Source organism: Wolffia australiana, chromosome 12 (assembly GCF_029677425.1).
Source record: "Wolffia australiana isolate 7733 chromosome 12, ASM2967742v1".
Taxonomy (NCBI): domain Eukaryota; kingdom Viridiplantae; phylum Streptophyta; class Magnoliopsida; order Alismatales; family Araceae; genus Wolffia; species Wolffia australiana.
This window is the reverse complement of record NC_135846.1, coordinates 6,455,101-6,467,211: the sequence shown is the minus strand read 5'-3', so window position 1 is coordinate 6,467,211 and position 12,111 is coordinate 6,455,101. Positions and strand designations below refer to the sequence as shown.

General features: G+C 41.5%; 1 protein-coding gene, 1 non-coding gene and 1 pseudogene across 2 annotated transcripts in view; 1 reads left to right on the top strand and 2 right to left on the bottom strand.

Annotated features, from left to right (window-relative positions):
- Positions 1 to 397, top strand: part of LOC144710316 (uncharacterized) — a 5,046-nt gene extending 4,649 nt beyond the window's left edge. Inside the window, exon 1 of the mRNA XM_078584054.1 lies at positions 1 to 397. This exon is cut by the window's left edge and continues 4,649 nt beyond it. The gene's annotated coding sequence lies outside the window, so the exon portion shown is untranslated.
- A 5,141-nt stretch (positions 398 to 5,538) lies between these two features.
- On the bottom strand, positions 5,539 to 5,610 carry TRNAN-GUU (transfer RNA asparagine (anticodon GUU)). Its single transcript has one exon. It is a non-coding gene; the product is annotated as a tRNA-Asn (tRNA).
- Positions 5,611 to 7,944: 2,334 nt separating this feature from the next.
- Positions 7,945 to 9,004, bottom strand: LOC144710060 (small ribosomal subunit protein uS4m pseudogene; annotated as a pseudogene).
- Positions 9,005 to 12,111: the final 3,107 nt, after the last annotated feature.

Sequence of the window (12,111 nt, the reverse complement as noted above, 5' to 3'; positions counted from 1 at the left end):
AGTGGATTGTGAATCCACCATGCGCGGGTTCAATTCCCGTCGTTCGCCCATTACATTATTTCACATTTTAAAAATGCTATTTTCAATATGCTTACGGCGACGAAAAATAAAACTATCACTATATCTTTAATTCTTTCAGAACCTACTTCCTCTTCCAAGCGTATTGAAAATACGCTTGCGGTCGTGGGTTTTTTTCTACCAATTGATGCTTTCCCTTCACCGCCCCCCCATGGGGATAGTCTACAGGTAGTAAAACTACTCCGAATACTACAGGACGCTTACCTAGTTTAGATCCGCCCAAACTTTTTTTGTTCCCCCCCGCTCCGTCGCGCCTCACTACTTGATTCAGATGCTGAACCTTTAACACTTGACTTTATCCGCCGTCCGCTCACTCGCGCCTGAAGTCGCTTGTTCTCTTCTATGAGTTCCTAGCCGAGATGTGAGATGAGCAGGTTATGTTTACATAAGTTCTTCAAGGCGCGAGTGAGCGGGCGCGAGGAGCGAAGAAATGAAGATGAAGAAGAAAACGGACTTCGTACGAAGGTTCCGAAGGCGCTTAGGAGCAGAAGGGGCGCAGCGTGCTTGGGTTGCAAGCTCCTTGGTAGTAGAGTTACGTTAGGCGCGGAAGCGGTTCATATATTAAGATGAAGACGCGACGAGCGGGGATTTTTTCTTCATTCCGATATGGGCTCTACCACAGGCTCCATATCCAGTAGTTACTCCATTGGCTGACGGGCCAGGCCACCCTAAAGATCGATGCAGAACCCTCAAGCCCCACCTAAGTTAGCCAAGACCTTATCGAAGCAGGAAAAAAAAACCCACCCAAGCAGACTAAAGATGTTTTAGCCATCCCCGGTTATTATCTAAAGATAACGTTGATTCATCTTTATTTACTTCGTAACGTCACCTCAAAAAAACCGTAGGCGGCTGCTAGGGTGACGGCAGGGCTGGGAAGGTGATGAGAATTTTTTGAGTTTCGCGCCAGATGAGATGATGATTAGTAGGTCAGGGAAGTTTGTTTGTGTACTCTTTATCACGTTCATAAAAGGGGTTAAAAATACACCTATAACTCTTGGCTCTCTTTAGGGGAAAAATCCTCATACCCCGACATGCCGAGGTAAAAAAAAAAAATATTAAAAACAAAACCATGAACATATCATTTTTTACAATGAATCGCATCAACCTCCGAGCGATTGAAATAAGAGGAGGCTATCGCTTGCTTCGAGCGATTAAGAAATGCGGAGTTTTTAACTGTCAGAGTGAAAACATTAATAATATTTTTAGAACGGTGTGTTGTAAAGGATATTCATTCATTGGAAGAGGACTGAGAAAGGAGTTGATTGACTTGAAATTGCAGAGAAAGTGCATGACATTAAATCAAAATAGAAAGAATTTTATAAGGGCGTATTCGTCTATTCATAATTATGGTTACTGGGAACGATTAGTAAATTCTATTGGGACTTCAAGAGGGAAGATTAGCTATCCTGGTAAGATATATGCTTATATGCACTTCATAGAACCCTACCCTAGAATTAATGATTTTGAAGTGCTTACATATGGATTTCTACTCTTGCTAGAGCAGTATGCTTATAAAGTTAAGTCGAAGTACGTAAAATTTACTATGGGTTATATCATGAAATTACCTAATATTAATGAGATCGTATGTACTTTAGGGAAGGCTATTCCATTGTATGATACTTTAAGTAATAATAAAATACCCAAACAAATGATCTATTTTAATGTTGAACAACTTGTGAGGTTATACGGTGAAAAATATCAGGATGCTGTGATCAAAGGTATCTTCATATATATATATTATGAAGTTGATAAAAAAACCGATTCTATTAATTCAGACTTTTTTCCTATTATTACTTTATATGATAATATGATTTCAGATATTATCAAAGTTATGTATTCTGATATTAGAAATGCTAATCTACCTGATGTTAAATCACTTAACTATAAAAAGTGTCGTATATCATCTAAGATAAATGCACTTAAAGCCAAATATAAACAGAAATGTAGGCCTTTCATTGTTGCCGATATAGAGACTGTAATGTTAAATGAAATTCATGTCCCTTATGCAGTTGGTTACTTAGTGGTGAATCTTGATGATGATCTAACTTCCATCCCTTACTATTCGATTAATACATTCTTTAGTGAGGATCACATATTTTTCTATCCCAAGTTTGAAGAAAGGAGTGAGAAAATATTATCTGATTTTATCTATAATTTGGAAGAATATGTAAAATCAAATAAGAAATTTCGCACTGTTTATTTTCACAATTTTTCAAGATTTGATGGTATTTTTATTATGAAGTATTATACAGATCGTGGTGATAAGTATAAAATAAAAACCTTGATGAGGAATCATAGATTGTACGAGTTGAAAATTTATGTTGGCAATAAATTATTAATCCGTTTTAGAGATTCTTACACATTGCTTCCTAGCAGTCTTGAATCATTGTCTAAAACTTTATGCCCTGAATTAGGCTCCAAAGGTTCTATCCCACATACTTCTTTGACTGTCGAGAATATTAAGGATCATAAAGAAGCTATAATTAACTATCTTCGTCAGGATATTCTTGTCTTAGGAGGTGTGATGAAAAAAGCTCAAGATATTTATTGGTCTAATTATGAGATTGATGTCGAAGATGTGATGACAGTCTCAGCCCTTGCCCTTAAAATCTTTCGTAAGAGATATTTTGATGATAAAATATTTCATATCAATATACCTACTAAAAACCAAGACACCTTTATTAGGCGAGGCTATTATGGAGGGCATGTCGATGTATATAAGCCATATGGTGAAAATCTTTACTACTACGATGTGAACTCTCTCTATCCTTATATTATGAAATCCTATCCGATGCCTTCAGGATCCCTGTCTGGCATAATAATTTGGAAGATACTGATTTGGAGAACTTATTTGGATTTATTGAAGCCTATGTTGTATGTCCAAGTACTATAGAACATCCATTCTTGCCATATAAGGACAAGTTTGGCACTTTAATCTTTCCTACAGGTAGATTCATTGGAGTCTTTTATAGCGAAGAGTTGAAGTTCGCACGTAATTTAGGTTACGAGATAATTCCTCTTAGGGGCTATTTGTTTGAGAAAAAACCTAGTCCTTTCGAAGTTTTCATCTCAGACCTATATAAAAGCAGACTTGAAGCTAAGAAAAAAGGTGATGTTCCAATGACATATTTTTATAAAATACTAATGAACTCACTCTATGGTAGATTTGGTATGAATCCTGAAAGTACTGTCACGGAAATCTGCAATCAAAAACAATACGAGGAATTGATAATGGAAGACACATTTCAATCTGCAGAGAAACTTACCGATCATTACTATATTGTGAATTCCATTACCAATTGTTACTCTCTAAACGACGATGACTTGAAAGCTCCTAAGATGTCGGCTGTTCACTTGGCAGCTGCTATCACGGCTTATGCTCGTATTCATATGTATCCACACATTGCTAGATCAGACTGTTATTATACTGATACTGACTCCATAGTTCTAGGAAGTCCTCTTTCTGACGATTTAGTATCTTCTACCGAATTGGGTAAGTTTAAACTAGAAAACCATATAAAGAAAGGTATCTTCTTAGCACCTAAAAGCTACATGTTGGAAATAGAAGATGAGGGAACTATTCTTAAACACAAGGGGCCTGCTAAAGATTTAATCACTGCGGATTGGTTTAAAAAGCAATATGAAGATCCATCTATAACAAAGCAAATGTCCACTGAAGCCCATTTCCGAATAGATTGGAAAAAACTACAGATTGGAAAGAAGAATATGAACATAAGACTAGGACTACCAAAGAGTTCGAAAAGAGAGAATGTCTATGATGCAAATGAGGACTGGGTAGGCACACGCCCTATAAATGTCGTTGACCTAAGAACTCAAGATGCTAATACTATTCTTAAATATGAGCTATTTACTAAGAATAAGAAGAAGCCCTGATAAATCTACCCTTTAACTTAATCCGACAAATGAACAACCCCGCTCAAACTGAATCCGAAAGATCGACAAGGTGGGACTAGCCCCTTTCATCACTCCGACTTACTTATCTTTGGTGGAGTTATAGGTGTATTTGATTTATAGGTGTATTTGATTTTTTTTTATAGGTGTATGTGTTATGTGTTATGTCTTATGTATACTATTATATGTGTCTTTTTCAATACTGTATTATTATAATAGGTGTGAAGTGTGTGAAGTGTAAGGTGTGAAGTGTCTTTTTTTTCAATACTGTATTATTATAATAGGTGTGTTTGAGTTATAGGTGTGAGGTGTGAGGTGTGAGGTGTGAAGTGTGAAGTGAAGTGAAGTGAAGTATAAAGTGAAGTGAAGTGAAGTGTGAAGTGAAGTGAAGTGAAGTGTGTGAAGTGAAGTGAAGTGTGTAAAGTGAAGTTAAGTGAAGTGTGAAGTGAATTGTGTGAAGTAAAGTGAAGTGTGAAGTGTAAGGTGTGAGGTGTGAGGTGTAAGGTGTGAGGTGTGAGGTGTGAAGTGTGAAGTGTGAGGTGTAAGGTGTAAGGTGTGAGGTGTGAGGTGTGAGGTGTAAGGTGTGAAGTGTGAAGTGTATTTTTTTGAGAAATCAAAATAGAAACTTCCCTGCAACCGCTTTTCTATTTTGCTGTAGCCTCACAAATATTAATTTCACATCTCTGCAACCAGCTACATGTTGGGCCTACTATATCCTTATACAATTGATCCCAAAATTCATTGATGATATTATCACTACTTATATTAGAATACGCCCTTATAAAATTCTTTCTATTTTGATTTAATGTCATGCACTTTCTCTGCAATTTCAAGTCAATCAACTCCTTTCTCAGTCCTCTTCCAATGAATGAATATCCTTTACAACACACCGTTCTAAAAATATTATTAATGTTTTCACTCTGACAGTTAAAAACTCCGCATTTCTTAATCGCTCGAAGCAAGCGATAGCCTCCTCTTATTTCAATCGCTCGGAGGTTGATGCGATTCATTGTAAAAAATGATATGTTCATGGTTTTGTTTTTAATATTTTTTTTTTTACCTCGGCATGTCGGGGTATGAGGATTTTTCCCCTAAAGAGAGCCAAGAGTTATAGGTGTATTTTTTAGAACGGTGTATTTTTATTGGTTTTCATAAGTTTTATTGGTTTTATTCCCCTAAAGCGGTCGGGTTTGTGGAAGCTTTCATAAGTTGCTTACACCTCACACATCTTATTTCACATAGGTACTTTAAATGATTTATGGAAGTTGCTAGAGCAGACAAGCCTTGAGTCAATAGGTAGGGTCAACTACACCAAAGTGTAAGGGCCACTTCACGCTAATTGGAAATAGCCCTCGGGCTTTTTACAAGGGATTATCCCGGATCTACGACAGGTATTGACGGTGATTCTCAAATATCGCAGAACAGAATGTGATACGATGAGATAGAATGCAATAGAAACAAAGACAGGGAACGGGTTACCTACTCCTAACGGTCAAAACGAGACCTTTCATTCAATTCTTCATTTTTGAATAAAAAAATGAATCAAATCTCCCCAGGTAGGATTCGAACCTACGACCAATCAGTTAACAGCCGACCGCTCTACCACTGAGCTACTGAGGAACAACGAGTGATTCGATCCCATAAAGTTCAACTACCGTTCTCAACCCACGAACAATATGAGTCCGAAGCTTCCTTCGTAACTCCCGAACTTCTTCGTAGTGGCTCCGTTCCATGACTCATTTCATAGTGAATCTCAAAGCGGCTCTATTTCATTATATTATATCTATATCCCAATATATCCCAATTCCATTCATTTAATATCTCTTTGGTATCATTGACATAAGGGATGTAATTTATGGTTATGGTCTTTTTCTTTCTCTCTATTTAGAGTCTATTCCATATAGAGTCTATATGGAAGTGAAAAAATCATCATATAATAATCGAGAAGTTGCAACACAAAAGAAAGGGAGGAGATTTGTGATGATTTTGAAATTTTTTCTATTAGGTAATCCATTATCCTTATGCATGAAAATACTAAATTCCGTTGTTATAGTTGGACTCTATTATGGATTTATGACCACGTTCTCCATAGGGCCCTCTTATCTCTTCCTTCTTCGAGCTTGGGTTATGGAAGAAGGAACCGAAAAGCAGATATCAGCAACAACCGGTTTTATTATGGGACAGCTTATGATTTTTATATCAATCTATTATGCGCCTCCACGCCTTTATTTTCTTTGACTTCTTAGCAGAACGTTGATTCATCGTTGATGAATCGTTTCTGACTTCGTACTGACTTCTGCATTTTAATCTTCATTGACTTCGTAACATTCATCTTCATTGACTTCGTAACCTAAAGTCGGAACCTACGCCTTAGCAGAACCTGGCTCAGTTGTTCCGCTTACCATGGTTGTTGCCAACACGGATCTCCCATTCCGAAAGGTCACGGGGCCGGCCGTTAGGTAGGTAAGGAGTCAGGGAAGTCGGGTTAGATTAAATTAGGCTTAGTCAAGAAGAGCCAGAAAGCTCGCACAATAAAAGGGCTAAAGTACTACGGCTTGAACCCTGCCTCTGAGAGCTGCGATGGGGCTTGAGCGTTAAGGCCCATTCACTTTAAGGTAACGAAGTTAATTAAATGGGCCCCTAACACAGCACTAAGGGGTGCTTCAAATAGCGCTACGTCGTTCTATAAACATAGCGAAGTACTCACGCCTCCTGTAAGGTGGTACCAACGACTGAAGTACTTTCCATCGGCTAAATAGAGTTATTTACACGCGCAGCTCTTAGGCGCTTCCGACACCATGAATGGTCTTAGTTGTAGTCAGACTTTTGTAGATCCAGGCGCGACGCGCGACTTTAGGAGCGGATAAAGAGGTGGCTTTTCGGCTATTATCCAAGAGGGTTTTGAGGAAAAAGCTCCCGCTCCATCAGTCGCGTCTTCATCTTAATCTTCACGCTCGTCTTCATCCTCATATATTCACCGCTTCCGCGCCTTGTCTCTGTTTATGTCTTGGATTAGAACAAATCACTATAATTCGTCGCACCCTACGGATCAGTCGACATTTATCTTCTGATTAAAATAAGAACCTGATAACTGCTGCATGATCATATGAAGCCGGGCTTTCTCCAGGTATGAAAGCAGTGGGCCCATCTTCTTCGTTGTTCTTGCAGAACCTTGACTGATTTTAATTCAGATGTGAATGCTGAACATTCGGTTCTGAAAGAAATGTCTTTCTTCATCAAACTTATCTGTGCCTCCGCGCCCTTTTGCTCACGCTCCTACGCTCAGTGGCCGCTCACTCGCGTCTTCATCCTCATATTCATCGCTCGCGCCTTAACCATCTTACTTTCACTGTCCAGTCCGGACTTGGAGCATCTGCTGCCCCTCTAATCCACTAGAAGCAGAAATTGAAGCACGGAGTCGTTATTCAGATGCTGAACCTTTTGTTTGGACTTGAAGATCGAAGGTGGCTCAAGTTGGTTCTTTCGGTGTCCCTGTCTAGCGGTGGTTGTTGTTCTTGGTCTTCTATCCGTATATCTTTCCTTTCAAGCGAATGAGTGAACCTATAGAGAAGAACGCGTTCTGAAAGAATGAAAGACGGAACGAAGCATAAACAATCGTTAGAGTATATATATCGCTCGCCCAACTACGTCCAGTAGCTTTGATTCCATTAATAGCAATAGGTTCTGAGGTTCTTATTTATTTCTGATAAATCAGAAGTTATTCTTTTTTTAATCAGAAGATAATCCGAATCGGAAAGCAATCAGTAAAAAGGTTCGAAGGTTACCTGCGGTAAAATACCTTACGTCAGAACCTCAATAATCATTGTGTCGTCTCGGTCTGTGCCAATGAATCCCTATCTTTATCTCTATACACGGCTTCTCTATAAATAAATCGATCTAGACTATCCTCTATCCGGATAGATATGTCCCTATGAGCGACTACGCGATCTTTTCTTATATGTTTTGGCCACGTCCTTGGAGCTCGAAGAGGAAGGTTTGGATCTTTCAATCTTATGTCATGAGGATGTGACCTATGTTAGGTCCATAAGATACAACAGCTTTTTTTGTTCGATGATTCACCTCCGAATAATGAGTAGGTAGTTCGATCCTTTTGATTCTTCTCTTCCTAGTAAACTGATGGGGGGACCTAGAGCAATAGGTCGAATTACTATATAAATCAGACTTGTAAACAAAAGGCGCGAGCGGTGAATATGGAGGATTCAGACGCGACTGACGGAGCAGTAGGAAGATTTAGGTTTTTCTGTTCCTTCTCAAAGATAAGAATAAGTATTTGAAATGATACAAATTCCTCTTCATTCTGTTGTGCTCAGCGAAGGAACTGCCTAAGCATACTTTTCGGATCCAAACTTCTTTGTTCTTTCTAAGTCTTCTTCTTGCATAGAAGAACGCAACTCTTGCAAAAACCGGGATTTTAGTAGTAGGCGGCACCCCCTTTTAGTTTTGAGTAGGCGGAACCATTCAGTTTTGGTTCTTCTCCACATTCTTACCGGGCAACCCAGGTATGAAGTAATGATTTTGTCAACTGATATGTCGATATAGAAAGATCTCCTTATTTCTTCGCTCCCGCTCGTGAACTCGCGCCTCGCGTCATTTTCTTGAAAAGATATTAGATCACCGTGGGACACTTTAAAATGAGTCATGCTTACAATCTCATTATTCACACAAAGCCTTCGATGACTTATCGGCTGCCTTGCTTGACTAATAGTTTCACGAAAATGGAGACGAACCGGAATAACGTCCGATCTTGTTTCTGGATTGAGTTGTAAAGGTATATATGAAGTTCTTTCAGAACCTCTGTGCATCTCTGTGATGGTCCCATGAAAAAGGGGCAACTTTCGTGTAGTTTGTAATTTGATGTAACTGTTTAGATTTTTTACGTCCCCATGTCGCCACACGCTTCTACACTTCTTATAAATCATTCATCGTTTCTTTGACTTCGTTTATCCGCTGGATAACGTTTCATCGCTCCTGAGCGCCTTTGACTTCGTAACATTCTTTGACTTCGTTACTTCGCTCCGTCGCGTCGCGCCGCTCGTCTTCATCTTCATCTTCACGCTTCGCGCCTTATGCTCCGTAGCTTCTGCTCCTCGCGCCTTCTTCATTTTTTCTGTTCTGTTTACTTCGCCGTAACAGCATCATTTCTTGAAGAACGTTTCTAACACTTCGCGTTTCTTCTGAATCTGAATCTGACCGTAACATGAAGATGAAAATGAAGAAGGCGCGAAGCGAATATATGAGGCGCGAGGAGCGTTCAGATTAAGATGAAGACGAGCGGAGCAGAAGCGGAGCAAGAAATGAATCAACGTTAACGGCGCTTAGCGCTTAGCGCGACTTTAGGAGCGGGAGCGAAAAGCGTTCTGCAGAAAGCGATGAAAGGTTACGAAGTAAATGAGGTTATCCAACGTTCTTCAAGAAAGGTTATCCGTTAAGGTTCCGAAGGAAGTGGACATCCTACATTCTACAGAGGTTCAGTCCGTTCAGCATTAAAAATTCTTATGTTAAAACATAACCGAATGTTCTGCAAGAATGAAAGAAAGATGGAAGGTGATGCTAATCAGTGAGATGCCAGGATGCATGCCAGTTTCATACGACCTGGTGGAGTGGCACAAGATCTGCCTCTTGGCTCATGTCGAGATATTGATTCCTCCACACAACAATTTGCTTCTCGTATCGACGAATTAGAAGAGATGTCAACCGGCAACCGTATCTGGAAACAACGATTAGTGGATATTGGTACTGTAACTGCACAGCAAGCAAAGGATTGGGGATTCAGTGGTGTAATGTTAAGAGGTCGTGCGACATGAAGACATTGATAGCAATATGGGGGAAGTTCCCATCAGGCAACAACGGTTCTGCCTGACCCTACTCAAGCATGCATATGTTGTCAGTAAAGATTTTGTGTGAAGCCTTGGAGACTTGGGGCTAGGGGTAAGCTGAGGGGACAGCGTAAGTGAGCGAATGTGTAAGCCCAGTCAAACATGACTATTCATGGCGGGGCGGGTTCCTTCGAATAGTGTTGGTCCTCACGGACCGTGAGCAGATCGCCTCTAGCCTCTGGGCACGTCGGAACCGCATGAGTTCACCAGGGGTGGAGCACGGTCCGCCAAAATCGGCATAGATTAGGTGCTATTGATGGAACATGGTAAGCCCATCTTTCTCCATATGGAAGTGCTGCGGGCACATAGATATGTGGGTAGAGAAGCCTCCAAAAGCGAAGGCCGAGCTGTAGATCACGTGACCTGCACCGAAGCTGACTGGGCTTTCTCCTGGATCAAAGCAGATCAGCTCGCCTCATAGGTCGGCTCTAAAGTCGCTTTTGCTCCTCGCGCCTACTTAATTTATTTCATAACCGCTCCTCGCTCCTAAATCGCTCCGTCGCGTCTGAATCTTCATCTTCACCGCTTCGCGCCTTCGTCAAAACCAAAGAAAGCGCGAGCGGTTCATATATGAGGCGCGGAGCGTTCAGATTAAGATGAAGGCAGCGTGAAGATTAAGATGAAGACGAGCGGCGGAGCAAAGGAAATTATTGCAGAACGTTATGTTTACATAAAGTCAAAGTAAAGAAAGAAGAAGTTTGGAAAAAGTTAGCATCATCTTGGAACCAGGTTCAGAATGAATTTTGTTTAGGAGCGGGATCTGCCCAAACCTGTGGTGATACGGAAGGCACGGACTCGCGACTTCCGTACCTCAGAGAAAGAAAGCCGTCAACCATCACAAACAATATGTATGTTAAATAAATAAAAGCGCGAGCGTGAATATTAAGATGAAGACGCGACTGATGGAGCGTGAAGATGAAGACGCATAGCGGAGCGTTTAGGAGCAGAAGGCGAGCAGGTTCTTACTTATTTTTAAGAAGTGCAAGGCGCGGAGGCGGTGAATATTAAGATTCAGACGAGCGGAGCAGAAAGGCGAGCAAAAGCGGAAGCGGTGAAGATGAAGACGCGATGGAGCGATAAAAGAAAGAAGTAAATCACGTTACGAAGAAGTGAACCTGCTCGGCGGTGCTCGTTTGCGTGCGTGAACCAACGGGAATTTAAAGGAAAGGATGCCTCTCGGGCATCTGAGAATGATTCGAGCCGTATGAAGGGAAACTCCCACGTACAGTTTTTTTGGGGAAGGAGCGACAGGGTCCCCACTGACTTGGCCCAGGCCTAAGTGAAAGTTAAGTGGTGGGCCTACCCATCCCAACCTGGGGTATGCTGGGATTCGCGAAGAGCAGCACCTTACGATGTTCATGACCAATCGGATCCTGGCGTACCTGTAGGTACCAGAGGAGATCGCTATGATCGTTCTATCCGTGATCGAAGAGATGCGACAAAGTGTTCGGATCATTGTGCAATGTCCTAATAAAATGCCTAGTGGCATGATCAAAGCCGATGATCGTAAGCTATGTCCTCCATCACGAGGTCGAATGAAACTATCCATGGAATCGTGCGCGTGTGAAGCGTAGATCATCGCCGTTCTTAACCGAGACTCAGGTTAAGCTCCGTCTCGGAACCGTCGTGGGGTTAGGAGTAAAGCATCCGAGGTTGTTTCGTTGGGCGTGGAGAAGCATTGGGAACCCCAATATCTTTCTTCGAGCAGTTCCTTTTCCCGTCCCCGCCCGGCATAGCGCCGCTTCCGGTTTTCGTTGATTAGCATCACCTTCTTCATTGATCTGGGGAAAAGGAACCGTCTACAAGGAAGCTAGACATCAAGGTTGTGGCTTGATGAGGATAACTAAGCTGACACGCCGGGTTGGCTGCTGGCACAACAGGGTGGTGCCTTACCGCACCGCAGGCGTACGCGCGGTAGCGTTAAGTGGTGCTTCAGGATTCCAATGTACTGCGTCCAAGATCAGAACGAGTTTGCCGGCGGACCACTGCCGTCCCATTCTTGAGTGAGCTGGGCGCAGCCATCTTATCCACTGAACTAGCTAGAAGCTATCGCTTGGTCGAAGCACTAAAAGAAAAGGACCGAAAGCGGCATAGGAACCACGGGACCTAGGAGGGATAAAGACGATGTGCAGGATACGGAATCCTCGTAGTAGGCTGGACCAACATCCAGCCGAGAGAGGGCAGCCTTTAGAAGCTGGAAACCAAGAGAACGCCGCGTTTCTTC